The sequence below is a fragment of the Gymnoscopelus braueri genome (assembly GCF_963280865.1).
Source record: "Gymnoscopelus braueri genome assembly, chromosome: 15".
In the NCBI taxonomy this organism is placed as follows: Eukaryota; Metazoa; Chordata; class Actinopteri; order Myctophiformes; family Myctophidae; genus Gymnoscopelus; species Gymnoscopelus braueri.
This window is the reverse complement of record NC_137620.1, coordinates 36,119,071-36,136,570: the sequence shown is the minus strand read 5'-3', so window position 1 is coordinate 36,136,570 and position 17,500 is coordinate 36,119,071. Positions and strand designations below refer to the sequence as shown.

The 17,500-nt window shown below is 41.7% G+C and overlaps 1 protein-coding gene across 5 annotated transcripts in view; it reads right to left on the bottom strand.

Annotated features, from left to right (window-relative positions):
- The window catches only part of kdm6ba (lysine (K)-specific demethylase 6B, a), a 137,679-nt gene that overhangs the window by 92,844 nt on the left and 27,335 nt on the right, over nt 1-17,500 (bottom strand). The gene's annotated exons all lie outside the window — the stretch shown is intronic.

The window sequence follows — 17,500 nt, the reverse complement described above, 5'->3', positions numbered from 1 at the left end:
AGCCGGGGTGATGTAAGCCTTATCTAGATTGGCTAATGTTGGTCGTTCTCTGACCCTACAGTATACAGTACAAGCGGCGTGCGTGACACAGATAACCTTGAAGGAGGAAGCAGCTATGGTTTGTTCAAATAAATATGAACACGTTAAAAAAAGCTAAACGCCTGTGTGTGTGTGTGTGTGTGTGTGTGTGTGTGTGTGTGTGTGTGAACGAGGAACATAGTATTATATACACGCTAGCGCGTACAGATGTGAATAAATTACCTCTGCCGGCACATGTGTGTGAAGCCGACAGCGGCGGGGGGTTGAACTGACATGCTGCACGTACCGCACGAAGACGCACGTTGTGTATCGCTATACTTGTGAGGACTTCAGCGTTTTTTTTCACATCAGTGGGTTTTATGAATGCCATTCTGGTTTTTGGCCATCTTTTAAAACCCTGAGACTAAAAGCCCACAATAGCGGATCTACAAGCTCACAACACATCAAATAGATCAGCTATGTTCGGTGCATGACACATACCAAGTATAAATCAGGCATAACTCCAACCCCTAAGCCAAACTAAATGCCTAATCCTAATCTGAAAAAAAGAAGAAGGAAAAAAACCCTCAAAGAAATGACTTAAACCATAAAACAACCAATTCTCTTGTGAGGATTGTCGTCTCAATGTCTATTTCTCACATTCTACTATTTGTGGGGACATTTAGCCCTCACAAGTATAGTGATACAAGTACACACACACACACACACACACACACACACACACACACACACACACACACACACACACACACACACACACACACACACACACACACACACACACACACACACACACACACACACACACACACACACACACACACACACACACACACACAAGCCAACATGTGTTTTGCTGAGAACAATGAGTGTCATGTTAACATTGTGCACTAAGGGCTGCAATAGAACTCCATGCTCTCCATGTACTGTAAGCACTTGAAGCAAAACACTCCGTTGTGTTTGTACGGATTATATGTTTGTGGAACAAGTATTGAAAATATCATCGCTGTCGAGTGGAAACCTTGTCCCTTTTTGTGAATGGTAGATCGGCTATTTTCACATCTTTTGTGCTACTTTTGACCAATGGTGTAAAGTAACTAGGTACATTTACTCAAGTACTGTACTCAAGTACAATTTTGAGGTATTTTTTACTTTACTGGAGTACTTCCAATTCCACTACATCTCAGAGACAAATATTGTACTTTTACTTCACTACAATTATAAGAAAACTTAAGTACATACAATACATTAACCACTTCAGACCTATATATTCTGGCTATTTGAAACTAGCAGATCTACAAGCTCACAATGCAACGCATTGTGAGCTTGTAGATCTGCTATTTTCAAAACATTTGTATACATCTTGAACTTGTTAAATGGGACATTCTGCACAATGTTTACTTTGGTACTTTAAGTATATTTTATTATAGTATAGTATATTTTTGACTCAAGTACATTTTTAGAAGTAGCGCATTAATTTACAAAAGAAAAAACACATAACAAGTCGAAATATGGAGATACGATGTTTCTGCCCGACAGTGACGATATATAACAGTCAGTCTTATATGCGTAGGCCAGTACCAGTCATACTGTAAGTTTGAGTACAACTGCTTTTAAAATAATATATTCTTAAGAAATGCATACAAATCTGCGTATGAACATGTAATATTACATGTACGTGTAATTCCGTATGCAAACGGATAAACCTGTGCCTACATGTCATGCACTGGATTCGGAGATGCAACTTTTGATTAAAAAAAACATCATTTCAAATGACACGGTCAGCTAAAAGTGTTAAACTATACATTCTGCTTTGCGGTCGTACGTCTCCATCAGCCAGTATGCCATTCACATCCGTGTCTGTCCAGACTCAAAGTATATGCAGTGAATGAAGACTTTTGAGGAATTTAATGAACGCAAAGGTCTGTGGAGGTCAGTGACCTTTGACATTCGACCAGCTACTTCCAATCAGTTCATCCTTGAGCATGAAATTCCCCTCAATGAGTTCCTGAGGTTTCACATTCACAATGTTGGGACGGAGAGAGGGACGGACGGACGGACTGACTACTCCATAAATGCGTGCAGGCTGGCACCGCAACACTGTTCTTAAAGGGATAGTTCACCCCCAAATTGACTTTTTTTCTATCGATTACCCACACCATGGAGCCTTGAATGCATGGAGATCTTTTAGTTTTTGTCGCATTCCTAAGCCAATAATTTGATGACCAGCAGTGTATCCGGTAGGAGACTCAAAGAGTCTCCTTTGAGTCTCCTAACTATTCCTTTAAAGCTTCAATGCCTCGATTAGAAGGAGCGGAGATCTGTGCTGCTATCTAAAACGCTTCTTTAAAACATTTGTACTCTGCATTTGGCATTAAGACAAACACGTCATGAAAGCCAAGGCACCGCTTTGACAATATAATAGGATCCATCAAACCACAACAAAGCCTAAGGATTTGGGCTAAATGTTGGCAAGCAATATATTTTTGCTAATTATTAAGGAACAATACCTCTAATCAGGCTTCAAAAACATATTCACGGCACCCCACATGCAGCCAAAGGTTCCATAACTGATCCAAAAAGTTAGTCAGTTAGTTAGTTTCACAAATCCTGTGCTAGTGCACACAATGCAAAATAATGCCATAACATGGCAACGGAGTTTAATCAGATGTCACAAAAAACCTATAGCAAGCAACTGTACACATCACATCTCTGTAAGCTATTGCAACAAACGGGTCCAAACGCCAACGAGCACAGTAACAGTTATCCAAATAGATATGACATTGCTTTATGATGTTTATAAAAACCACCAGACCTGGTGTAAATTTTTTAAGACCGCCAAGATCAAATTGAAGACTTAAAAAGTGAATAAAAAGTATTCACTATATATATATATATCAAAACACAAAACACAGCCGTGTGAACAACTCTTTGCATCCGAGCTGTAAAGACGCACGCGCACACACACACACACACACACACACACACACACACACACACACACACACACACACACACACACACACACACACACACACACACACACACACACACACACTGTTTCCTTTTCCTCACCGGTAGATGTTTCCTACTGCTCACGTTCACACACACACATACTGTACATATTCAAACACACACACACACACACACACACACACACACACACACACACACACACACGCACACACGCACACACAGCCTGTCCTTGCAGCGTTGGCCACGTGCAGGGAGATGGAATTCCAGAATTGAGAGAGAAAAAGACCAGTCGGAAAGCCGGGGAAAGGGGGCGGTGGGGGGGGGTGGGTGACCGTATGGAAAATACAGCATGGAACTGTTGCTCTCTCTCTGGCCAGGGCACAAGGCTGCAGGAAATATAGGCTCTACTGCAGTCCCTGACTCCTATAGACTGCTCTGTGTGTGTGTGTGTGTGTGTGTGTGTGTGTGTGTGTGTGTGTGTGTGTGTGTGTGTGTGTGTGTGTGTGTGTGTGTGTGTGTGTGTGTGTGTGCGTGTGTGTGTGTGTGTGCGTGTGTGTGTGTGCACGCGCGCACACACACACGCTACTCGCGTGTCTGGCCCATATACAAGTACAGTATTGGCCCCATGAGTCCAACATCTACATTACAGATAGGAACGGATAGATACTGTACCGTGTAGGCTGTGCAGTGAAGGGTTCTATGTTAATGACGTGAATGTGGTCGGTCAGACAGTCAGTCAGTCAAGGACATACAAAGTGACTATGTAATCCTAAGACTTTACACTTACTAGGCTATTATACACTGTATATGGTATGTATATGTATACACATACCACATAGTAGATCCACAGGAAAAGTAAAGACCAGGCTGGACATGGACTTGACTTTTCCTGTGGATCTTCCATGTGAATTTTACCAGTGAAAGTTACAGTCTTTTGTGGTTGAACCTGACAATACATTCACACTCTGTTTGCACTTTATCTCATGTACAATGTGCTGATATATGTAAAATGACCAATTACTTTACATAAAGTATGCATTTGTTGAAGTGCTTTATTTGGTTCTGAGGGTTACTGGGATTTATGTCCGTTTTTTTGGTTCCAATGGGACAGGAAAGCTAATCTATGCTGCACTTTATGTCTAGCCTCATGTACATATTGTACCAGCTGGATTATGTTATGTGTATATATGTAGATATCTTAAGATTTTTGCATTTTTCCCGTTTGATTTATTTTTCTCCTTGCTCTCCCTGCACCCCCACCACTTCTTTTTATTTTTCCTTCCTGAAAACAACGAAAACTACAGAGCTTGCACTTTACACTTGTAAACCTGTGATGTGATAATAAAGATGATTCTGATTGTGTATAGTCTATATAAATGTATAACAGGGTTCTGATTGGTCAATCATGACATTCTGTTATGTATTTATTAATAACAGCCCACTGCTCTGCTTTGGTTTAGGATGCTATGGAAGCAGAAACGTGTAAGCGAATAAGCTGGCTTTATACAGTATAGTAAGCATAAGGAGCTACGTAATAAGCGGGATCATGTACATTAAATCTTTCCATCTGTCCTACATCAGTTTAACGTGAATTATAATGCTAAGCAGGCTAATCTTAAGAAGGCTAAAGAGTTTACGTTGCTATAGCCACAGTTCCAACCATAGAATCCAACAGATTATTATTTATTTTTAGTGATGAAATCAAATTTTTAATCAATAGATAATTTTGTGGTTGTTATATTTTGTGTCAATGTATTGATTTATTTTGTCGCTGTGTAATAAGCAGGATAATGAACAGAGAGCCGGTCATTATTGCTAAATAAACTCCTTCAGGTTGATTGAAGTGCTGCATCACCCTGTCAGGGTTTATTTCACAATATTGACTTATTCATTATTACTTAACCACTTAAACCCTATATACACTTCATTGATCGGGTTCCCCCAGGGGTTTGCACTTGGCCCCCTCCTTTTTTCCCTCTACACAAAACCCCTTAATTGAAAATAGAAAAAATCAGAACGCATCGCAACTTGTACAGTAGATCGGCTATTTCCGCAGAATGTTCACCTATTATGCCATATCCTAGATTTCATGTGGTTAAGATCACAGACATAAAATATTCTCCATCGCACCATTCACTGCCAGAACTTTTTTTTTTTGCGTTTGCCCACTGCCAGAGATTTTTCATTGAAAAAAAAAAGTACTCAGGAGCTGAGATACAAAATGTTTAAGTTTTAAGTTAACAAGGAAGTGGATGGGAGTCTAGATCTTCGAAAAATCATATCTCCTTGGTCTTTGGGTCAAATAATACAAAAAAACAATAGAAAAAAAATAAAAGAAAGTCGTTTTAGTCGTTCTTGGCAGACAGGGCTTAAGGGACAGAAGTCGTTTTAGTCGTTCTAGGCAGGGAATTAGTTAAAGGGGGGTAATTCACCCCCAAAATTACACCCCCATTACTCACCCCATGAAGCCTTGAATTCATGGAGATTTGTTCTTGTTTTTTGTCACATTCCTGATCTAATATTAATAGGAAGAAATGTTCCTAAACAAATTAAGCTACTTTTAACCCACTTTTGCATGGTAGAGAGCAGTGGTGAAAAAAAGTACTCAAATGTTTTACTTAAGTAAAAGTATCAATACTGCAATAAAGTAAAAGTCCAGAATTCAACATTTTTACTGGAGTAAAAATACAAAAGTATTAGTATCAAAATGTACTTAAAGTACCAAAAGTAAAAGTTCTAAAATGTTTGAAAATAGCAGATCTACAAGCTCAGTAACTTAGTTACTTTACACCACTGGTAGAGAGGTACGGTGAACAGTGTAGCTCAGTGGTTTTCAACCAGTGGTCCGGGGACCATCAGTGGTCCTTGGGGGGCAACCAGGGGGTCCCCAGCTAAATTAGCTAACATAGCCTCAGAATCATTTTAACCACTTAGCTTGGGCTATTCAAAAATAGCAGATATATACAAGCTCATAGCGCGGCACCGAGTGCCGCGCTATGAGCTTGTAGATCTGCTATTTTTGAAAATGTGTGCAAATCTTTGAATATATTAATTTTTCAAAGAGAACATTTTTTAACTCAAATCTTTGCTTCTGGGGGTCCCTGGCACAAAACATTTTCAGATGGTGGTCCGCGGCCAAGTGTATATCAATTTAGGGGTCCCTGGCATGAAAAAGGTTGAAAACCACTGGTGTAGCTTGTTAGCCACTCCTAGGTATAATTGCATTAGTTGATGCTGGTATACACAGACCCCGTGGACCTTACCTCTGGGGGCTTGGCATGAGCAACACAGAAGTGCAATAAATTATCTCCCGCATGCGAAACCCCACCAGGGCCCTGTTTCAAGAGATGATCACAACCCGCTTAGGTCATCTTTGGCAGGGATTCTAAAAACCAGTTTTAATTCCAAAGACCCGCAGGTTGTTATGCATTATTAGACCAGTGGTTTCTCAAACCTTTTCATGTCAAGGACCCCTAAATTAATATATATTTGGCTGCGGGACCACCATCTGAAAATATTCTGTGCCAAGGACCCCATACAAGAGTTACAAATGTCAAAAAATATTTAAACAAAAACAAAGATATTTCTAATATAGCTGATGTATGGTTTTATATAGGGTTAAAGTGGTTAACCCATTAAGACCTGGAACTGTGTCATTTTTAGATTTGAGCTAAAAAGCATTATTTTACACTTTGGGCTATTCAAAAATAGCAGATATACAAGCTCATAGCGCGGCACCGAGTGCCGCGCTATGAGCTTGTAGATCTGCTATTTTTGAAAAATCTTGAAAATGTGTGCAAATCTTTGAATATGTATTGTTTTCAAGCAAACATTTTTAACTCAAATCTTTGCTTCTGGGGGTCCCTGGACAAAATATTTTGAGATGGGGGTCGGCGGCCAAATACATATAAATTTGGGGGTCCTTGACATGGAAAAGTTTGAGCACCACTGATATAGAAACATACGTTTTTTTTCCAGAATACTGTTGGGATTTAGAAGACATTTTGTAGAATCGGCTTCAGGTCTTAAAGGGTTAAAGTGGTTAAACAGATTTTTATGCCATATTCATTTTGCCATTACTAATTTTGCTGGGGATCCCTTGGAAACACCTCAAGGACCCCTGGGGGTCCCTGAAGCCTGCTTTGAGAACCACTTTAGGCTACGGACCCCCATAACTCTGAGAGTGCATGCACAGTGTGATGTGTACCAATTACGGGTCCATTTGGTTCCTATAACTATCAATTCATTTGGCTAGGGACACGCTGGGACCGCCTCGAGGACCCCCTGGGGGTCCCCGGACCCCAATTTGAGAACCACCAGGTGTAGGTTAATTTTTTGGGAAGGCTCCGAAGCGTGCGCTAGCATCTTAAAGTTGTTGGAAGAGAACACGATTTCACATCTAAAAAGCTATTCATCTAACAAGCCTAAAGTTGAGCTAATGACGACCGTAATCATGTCCAGAGATGACCAAAAACGTCTATAAATAGTTTTTTTTTAAAATCTCAAACGACGTGCCAATAAACGCCACGGTGGCCCTGCGGTTCGGCAAACCGCTGTGGGCTGGTTTCTATCAGCTTCATTCATTAGCTGGCTCTCCTCTCTCTTGCGTTTGATGTTGTGTTTACTAGAAGAAACCCTTCTTTTATGTGGGGACATTGTGACAACACCAGACCTCTATAGACCCAGCGGTGGAAGAAGTATACTCTGATTCTTTACTTAAGTAAAAGCATCAATACCGCTCTCTGTTACGTTAACCCATTGAGGCCATTGAGTTTCCGATTCTGAAAAATTTCTTCTAAATCGGTATTCTGAAAAACGTATGTTTCTATATCAGTGGTTCTCAATCTTTTTCATGTCAAGGACCCCCAAAATTATATGAATTTGTCCGCGGACCCCCATCTCAAAATATTTTGTTCCAGGGACCCCCAGAAGCAAAGATTTGAGTTAATGTTTGCTTTAAAATAATATATATATTCAAAGATTTGCACACATTTTCACGATTTTTCAAAAATAGCAGATCTACAAGCTCATAGCGCGGCACCGAGTGCCGCGCTACGAGCTTGTAGATCTGCTATTTTTGAATAGCCAAAGTGTAAAATAATGCTTTTTAGCTCAAATGAAAAAGTGACAACGATGTGTTCCAGGTATCAATGGGTTAAGTAAAAGGCCTGCATTCAAACTTTGAACAACAGAACAACGTCCCGCGAATCAAAGATCCTCTAACTAGTGAAAGTTACAGGAGTTCTTACTGTATGGTGTGTGTGTGATATGAAATGTGAGTTTACCATAATCACAGTACTCCTTAATCATATTCCATCATATTCAAGGGCTTTTGGAGAGAAATGAGCCTCCAGTCACTTTCAGTTTAGAGCGCTGCATTGGGGAGATGTGTGTGTCTGTGTCCAGCTGACGCACGTTGACGCTCTTTAACCCATTAAGACCTGAGAAGATTCTAGAAATGTCTTCTAAATCCAAAAAAGAAAATGGGAAAAAAAACCCAATATTTTTTTTCCTCGATTTTTCAAAAATAGCAGATCTACAAGTTCATAGCGCGGCACTCGGTGCCGCGCTATGAGCTTGTATATCTGCTATTTTTGAATAGCCTAAAGAAATCTAAAAGTGACACAGATGCGTTCCAGGTATCAATGGGTTAATGTTATACGTATTACGTATGCATCAAGGCAATTACAGTATGTTTCTGCACTGTCAAATAGGTCTACATCTATCCTAAGACAGCATCAAAGCCATAGATGTTTTACAAGCAACCCTCTCTGGCTTATAGATATTTGTTCAAGCTGTTGTTAATAACTAGGCTACACTTGGTTGGTAAAGTCCAGATGACAAGAATATGACTATGATTTAAGTGGAATTAAGTGGAATCTATGCAGTATTTATATTATATTTGTTATTAGTGTCTATATGTCCTCTGAAACAAAGGGGTTTATAGTGAGAACTTACTAAAGCTTGTATAACTGTCCACATTTTACTTAAGTACAGTACTTGAGTAAATGTACTTAGTTACTTTCCACCACTGCGGCTCGCTCTATCATCTCTAGCGACTAAAGCATTGTTCACACCTATAGCGCAATGGATTTATTACCTGGATATCGTTACGACGCGCTGTGGGCAATTTGTCAGACTTGGAGGTATAGGCAGTGGTGTTGCCATTTCTTGCGACAGGTTGTTTATGCATGGTCACTAGAGAGTACTAGTAGTATAATACCTCTCCACAGCATGTCTCTTTCGCCTGCTTTCACTGCTGGCCAGTGGTGGGAAAAGTACTCACATTTTTTACGTAAGTAAAAGTATCAATACTGCAATATACAAATACTCTGTTACAAGTAAAAGTCTGGAATTCAACATTTACTTGAGTAAAAGTACAGAAGTATTAGTATCAGAATGTACTTAAAGTATCAAAAGTAAAAGTAAAAAAATGTTTGAAAATAGCCTAGGTATAAAATGGGGCTGAAGTGGTTAAAGTGTGTTTTATAATATAATAATTTATATCTGAAAAGTAACTAGTAACTAAAGTTTTAAAATAATTGCAGTGGCGTAAAAGTGCAATATTTGCCTCTGAGATGTAGTGGAGTAGAAGTAAAAGTATTGGAAATTGGAAATACTCAAGTAAAGTACAAATACCTCAAAATTGTACTTAAGTACAGTACTTGAGTAAATGTACTTTACACCACTGCTGCTGGCAGAGTGAAGCCTTGGGCTAAATGAGGACACAATAATAAATATATCACGTCCACCCAACTTCTGGCCAATCATGCTGTCCGAACCGAACGGACAGTCAGAACATCTAGGGGTGCAGGAGAACAAAGTTGTGAGACTAGCCATCTGAAAGCTTATATAGTCCCTGTGACTGCCCACCCCAACGTTCTGGTCTGGGTAGAGTGTGCTGCAGTTTCACCGGGAGGGCGGGATGCCGTGGTTCTCAAACTGTTTCATGTATTTGGCTGCGGACCCCCATCCACAGCCAAAAATGTTTTGAAAAATATGTTGTGCCAGGGACCTCCAGAAGCAAAGATTTGAGTTAAAGGATCTACACCATGAATCAAAAAAATATATTTAATATTTAATATCATATTGTTTATGTCCCTCAAACGTTTTTCAAAAGGTTTGAGCCTAAATCAAGCCTCAGATATACTCATTCCAACTAACTTCTCTCTGGCTTATAAAGCACTTTCACCTGCAATACCACATTGTCCTGTTTGGCACGGGGCGCTATTGAGCCAGTTTGTATGCATGTTATCTCCTGGTTCTGTGTGGAAAAAGTTAAAAAAAAAAAAAAAAAAAAAAACATTTAAAAAATATATAAATATATATATATTTTTTTTTTGTTGGAACTCAAAAAACGGGAGGGATTGTACCGAACGTGACTTCACGTTCGGGTGAAAGTCTGTTTTGAGACTAATTTACAGAAAACCCCAGATGTTCAAACTGGGGTGTTTTTTGGGATAGAAGAGAGGTAGGGGAGACCAAAAACACACAAAAAAGAAGGAAAAGTAAAAATTCATGGTGTAGTCCCTTTAAAAAGCAGATCTACAAGCTCGGCACAAAGTGACGCACTAGCTTGCATATCTGCTATTTTTGAGCCAAGTTATAAAATATGGTTGAAGTGGTTCAAATGGTTGTGATGCTATTAACTAATTACGCTGGTACCCACCCCAAGGGCGTCTGAGGGTCCCCGGACCCCACTTTTGAGAACCCATGAGTACGTAGTATGAGAACGTACTGAGTTTTTAATTTCTAAATTTTGGCCCTTTAGTTTAGCCTAGTTGGGTCTATTGTAATTGTTTTGTTGCCTATGCTGTTTTTATGCCTTGCTTTTAATTGTAGCACTCTGAGATTCGTGAGAATGTAAAGTGCGTTATAAATAAAATTTATTATTATTATTATTATGATGTAATGCATGCGGAGGAACATGCTTTCCCTCTCAGGTCCACTCCCAGCTGGTGCGCCGACCAACCTGCAGGAGGCGCTACAGTGCAGTTGGCCGACTTGCGACTGGGAAGCTGGCAGGGAAGTATCATAGTTTTTGTTGGAGCGCCTGGCCAAGCCGGAGGCACCGAAAGGGAAACTTTAACCCTGCCGCGACGCCCTGACGATTGATTTAGCCTCTGATTGTTCCATATTTCAATGCTCACATTTTGGAAGGCTTTTATAATCCCTTGGTGGTGTTTCCCTGGGGAATGTTAACAACACCTCCAGATGTCTTCATCATAAACTAAATTAATCATTATCCAAGAGTATCAGGGACTTTGGTCTAGCCTAAACATTTCAGGAACTGCAACAGGAATACTACACAATATCAGGCCCTGGAGGTGAACATGAAGTTGTGAGAGAAATGTATATATTGGTGGTACTGGCAGACACAGAATGCTGTTGGGTCAAAACAGTGGCAGACAGTAACAAAGTACATTTACTTGTGCACTGTACAGTGCTTTACTTGAATATTTGTATTTTTGGATACATATATGACTTTCACTCTAATACATTTCAAAGACAAATATTGCACTTTTGACTCCACTACATATCTAGGAGGGAAAAAGTAAGTTAACCCCTATCAAATACGGTGAAAATAGCAGATCTACAAGCTCACACTGCTTCGCATCACTTATACATCTGTTATTTTCACTATCATCAATATTTTTCTGTAAAATCTTTAGGGACAATGCAATGGTCAAAGTTTTAATACAGCAATGCATTACTATTAAAAAGAAAATGTAATTTGCACTTGAAGTATATTTTTGAGTACTTTCAACAGCAACTTTTACTTGCATTAGAGTAATATTGAGTAATATTTGACCGGGAGTATACCTATCCTTTGACTCACGTACTGAGGCCGAGTACTTTGCCTACTGTTGGGTCAACCCCAGTGGGACGGGGAATAATGTGAGAATGGGGATGGGGATTCCTGGCTGAATACAGACTTTAAAAGGGGGAACATTTTACGGCTGGCCACGTTACATAATTCTCTCATTGTATTGATTTATCGCTGCGCTGATTTGGCCTCCGGCCAGCGTAGCAATAGAATTTGTAATATTTGAGCTGGAGCCAAGACTCTGTGAGAGAGAGGGAGTGAGGGAGAGGGCAGCGAGAGAGAGAGGTGGGGAATTGCACAGAGAGAGAGAGAGAGAGAGAAAGAGAGAGAGAGAGAGAGAGAGAGAGAGAGAGAGAGAGAGAGAGAGAGAGAGAGAGAGAGAGAGAGAGAGAGTGGGGGGGGAAGGGGCAGAGATAGCAAGATAGAGAGCTAGATTGGAAGAGGGCAACAACAGATACGGGGAACGATGGCGTGAGAGAGAGAGAAGACAGATATACAGAGAGAGAGAGAGAGATAGAGAGAGAGAGAGAGAGAGAGAGAGAGAGAGAGAAGGAGGTAGCAAAGTGCAGAGAGGACACGTAAACAGCCCAGGAACATTTGGGACGGCGCCAGAGAGCGACGGTTTGAGGGGAAGCGCGGGATAAATGAAAGGAGACGCGGGTGGAAACAACGCGATTACCAGGGCATTTAATTGAGCAAGACGGAGACAGAGAGAGAGAGCTTCACAGGAAGAGAGAGAGAGAGAGAGGAGCGAGCTGGGACAAATGAGGGACGAGAGATAATGAGAGAACGGGGGATGAGGACGGAGAGGGGGGAGAGAGAGAGAGAAAGGGGAGGGAGGGTGAGAGAGAGAGAGAGAGAGAGATAGAGAGAGAGAGAGAGATGTCCTGAAGAGGTGAACTGAGTTGCTGTCATCGGTACAGTTATATAATATACAGGGCAGAGGAGGACAGACACTGAACTCACTGCACACACCAGGCGCGCACACACACACACACACACACACACACACACACAATACAGAGTGATTCTTTCTGACACATGCGGGTCTATTTTCACACTTTGAAGAGCTTTTTGTGTTGTTTGCCAGGGTGTTTATGGCCTTTGTGCACAGGAAAACACAGAGTGTATATTGTTCATGCACACGCACACGCACACACAGACACACACACACACACACTTTAACAATTTATTCATGTCCACATAAACGAGAGCATACAAGGACACAAATATTAAAGGTTATAAATATTAAGATTGCAGTACAAAATCATGATACAATAAGCATATCACTCAGTACTCTATGGGTATAAGTAACAGCATCTCCGCCATATATGGTGGCTGCCAATTATAGCAGAGACAGCACGGTACTTTGCCAGCCTTTTTGCCTATACTTTCTGGGCACCCCAAGCTGTTGAAACCAACCAACAACCAGTCTGTGGGTATGACCTAGGCCAGTGGTTCTCAAACTTTTTCATGCCAAGGAACCCCAAAATGATATGTATTTGGCCGCGGACCCCCATCTAAAAATATTTTGTTCCAGGGACCCCCCCAGAAGCAAAGGTTTGAGTTACAAATGTTCGCTTTAAAAACAATATATTCAAAGATTTGCACACATTTTCACGATTTTTCAAAAATAGCAGATCTACAAGCTCATAGCGCGGCACTCTGTGCCGCGCTATGAGCTTGTATATCTGCTATTTTTGAATAGCTTAAGTACAAAAGGTTGAAATTATTGTGATGCTATATTAACACATTTTGCTGGGGACCCCCTGGAACCCGCCCAAGGACCCCTGGAGGTCCCCGGACCCCACTTTGAGAACCAACGACCTAGGCTACCAAATATAAAACACAAATAGTCTGCACCTATAGCCCAGCTCTGAGGTGGTATGTAGGAGTGGTTGGTATTTAATGACCTTGGTCATAAAGGCGTCCTCTAAGGCTAAGGTCATTAGGTGCAGGCTATCTCTAACAGACTCTTCATCAACCAACATCTGGTGTATTAGCTGTCAAAAATGTACAAACGTCTGGGTTGTCACAGAGATGAAACATGGATGGAACTACACAGGAATGTTTGTACATTCTCAATTAGTTCCGCTATTATGACGTGCTAAGTACATCCCTTTGTATGCATAACAGCAAAAAAAAAAGATTAAAAAATATATATATTTTATAGCTTTTTAGCCCTTTTTCTCCCCAATTTAGTCTATGGCAATTGATTCCTCCCCACCCACATTTCTGTCTGTTGTCAATTCAATTCAATTCAATTCAAAGGGCTTTATTGGCATGAGAAAACATACGTTTACATTGCCAAAGCAGAAAGCACAATACAACAATACAGCAATACAATCAAAACAACTGCTGTTGTATTCTACTGACTCAAAACAACTGCTGTTGTATTCTACTGACTCACCTGCCAGTGAGGAGCCCCTATCGGGAGGATGTAGAGCCTTCGTCCTACTCCTCCAGCCCAACACTTCCCGCCGAGAGGTGCCGCCACGGCCCGTAGGAGTACGTAAAGTAACAAATATCACCCTCCCCCGCCTGGCTTCCCTCCTCCGAACACGGAGGCCAATTGTGTTCGCAATAGACGCTCGAAAAAGCCAGATGCACCACGGTTGGATTCGAACCCTCAAACACTCAGGTAGTGGGCTATACTTTACCACTGCTCCACCTGAGCGCCAAAAATCCTAACCATAGAATAACCATTTCTCATGTGAGGACCAGGAAAATGGTCCTCACAATGGCCCTCGTTTATCAACGTGGCGTGGACCAAATAATGGCCGTACGGCGAGATCGGCGCAATTTTCAGCATTTATCAATCTATGGTGACTTTGACTTCAGCGTACGGCCCGCTCAGATCTTCACGTCAGGTCTGAGGCCGTGTAGACTTTGGCTGACACCCGTTTGCTCCATCGTAGACATGCGGAGCAGCATTGTCTGACCATCTGACAGGCATCTGGTTATACATGAAAGACTGCTGTTTCCACAGTGTGCCAATGCTACACTTGGGCTTGCAAGTAGGTGCGTGTGTGTGTGTGTGTGTGTGTGTGTGTGTGTGTGTGTGTGTGTGTGTGTGTGTGTGTGTGTGTGTGTGTGTTTGTGTGTGTGTGTGTGTGTGTGTTTGTGTGTGTGTCAGACGCGGCCATGACAGGCGGCGAGGCGGGCGGGGGAAACTCTCTCTTATTGGCTTTCCATGCTTTTTTTGGTCGTATTCTGGTTCTTCATGTCATAAAATCGGGGCGTTCCGAGTTATTTAAATGACGCTCTGTTTCAGCCGTCACATTTATCAAAGCTACGACCAAATGTACACCAGTGGCGTCCCCAAGAATTACATTTAGGGCAGGCAAGATTTTTACCCCCAAAAAAGAAATTTCAACAAAAAAAAACGGCAAAAGTGGCCGTTTTCAAGATGTTTTGGCCCTTATCTCTGCAACGGAAGGTCCAATCTGCTCAGTTCAAAGCTTGTTGGATGCGTGACTTTGAGGACATTAAGCACGCTATGACAATTTCGGGTTATTTGGGTTTTCTAGGGGAGGCGAGATCTTAGTTGGGCAGGCGACCGCCTGCCCTGCCTCTACACTGACGTACACTAGGATTGGCTGTATAGGATCCTTTGATAAATCTCACTTGGACGTTGGCGTAAGGGCAAATAAATATAAGCTGAAATATAAGCCGGTTTGTACACTCCATTGATAAATGAGGGCCTACAATGTCTACAGTATTTCTCAAATTCTACTACACTTGTGGGGGTATTTGGTCCTCACAAGTATAGTAGCCTAATACACGCACGCACGCACGCACAGACACACACACACACACACACACACACACACACACACACACACACACACACACACACACACACACACACACACACACACACACACACACACACACACACACACACACACACACACACACACACACACACAATGCAGTGCTCCTCGCATTACAGTGAGGGCATCGGTGTGGCAACAATGGCGTCTCCTTCCGTTCCCTCATCCCTCCTCCTTTCCCCCTCTGGCACTTCCTCTCAGTGAACTCACTCGCTCTTTCCTCCCCCTCTCTCTCTCTCTTCCTCTTGAAGAACCGCAGACAGGATGAGGGGGAAGGAAGTGGAGTGAGTGGCAGAAAACTACATTAATACCATGAATGAATGAGAGAGAGAGAGAGAGAGAGAGAGAGAGAGAGACACACACACACACACACACACACACACACACACACACATAGAGAGATGACTTTCTGTATGGTGGCATAGATGATCCCTTCTTTCTATTAGACCCCCCACCCCCCCCTCCTCTCTCTTTCTCTCACTTTTTTAAGGATATATTATGTTCAACTGGGAGCTGATTAATTGCCAATTAATGTTTAACGAGGTACAGCTGTGTTCAATTAACACTGGCAGTAGCGCTGTCTCTCATGGCACCTCTCTTCACCCACCCCAGCACCCCCCCCCCCACAGACACACACACACTTAACATTAGTCTCTCTCTCTCTCTCTCTCTCTCTCTCTCTCTCTCTCTCTCTCTCTCTCTCTCTCTCTCTCTCTCTCTCTCTCTCTCTCTCTCTCTCTCTCTCTCTCTCTCTCTCTCTCTCTCTCTCTCTCTCCTGCTAAAGGCCCGTTCATAGTCCCTAGATGGGTCTAAAACGTGCGTCAGGGGGTGAGGGATTCCGTCCGTTCTTTACGGACGCATGCATAGTCGCTCACGTTATTTAGGGGTTATTTTATTTATTTTAAAGTGTACAGGCGTAATACACCTATTCATCCACTAGATGGCCACTAGTATGTACCGCCGTACCCATAATGTTGCCATGTCTACTTATTATAAGGCGACTTTGGGCTTATTTTTCTGTAAAGTTGCTTGTAAATAAACAAGCAATTTTGTATTGGTGGTTGCGGTTTTATTTGGGCTTGTTTCTAAAGTGTAGTTGCTTATTTGGACCAATTATTATTTAAACCAGTGATTCTCAAACATATATTGTAGATCTGCTATATCCTAGTCGATTCTTTTGGGCTTGTTTTCACAGACCTGGTTGCTTATTTCTCTCACAAAACCTGGCAACACAGCCAGCTGGCATTAGCGCAGCTAACAACATGAAGCTACCATTGTAGCATCTAGCCAAAACAACGCAATAAAAGACACAAACTAGACAAAAACAATGGTTGTCTACAAAACGTGAGTTTCGACCCCTACTGCACTGTGCTATATGCTATATATTGTCACAGACCGTGGATCGACGGGTCTAAGTACTTAAGTACATTTACTCAAGTACTTCCACCAACCAACGTGGGTCTTTTTTTTGGAGAAAGAGGGCTGAGGAAAACTTTTTTTCCTTATACTGCCAACGGGCTCCACTGGTACTACAGCCAACGTACAAACGAACGTACGTCGGCCTGACGGTGAATGTCGACTGCACGGACGGAAATCCTGGAGCCGTAAGTGACGGAGGGGGAGACAAAAACGACAACGCAAGGAGCGCTGGCGCTCGTTACGTCTCCTTACGTCCGACTATGAATGATACTTAATATGTAGAATCACACTTTTGATTTGCACTGATAGCTCTTCACTTTAGAAAGGAGATGAGATAGATAGATAGATAGATAGATAGATAGATAGATAGATAGATAGATAGATAGATAGATAGATAGATAGA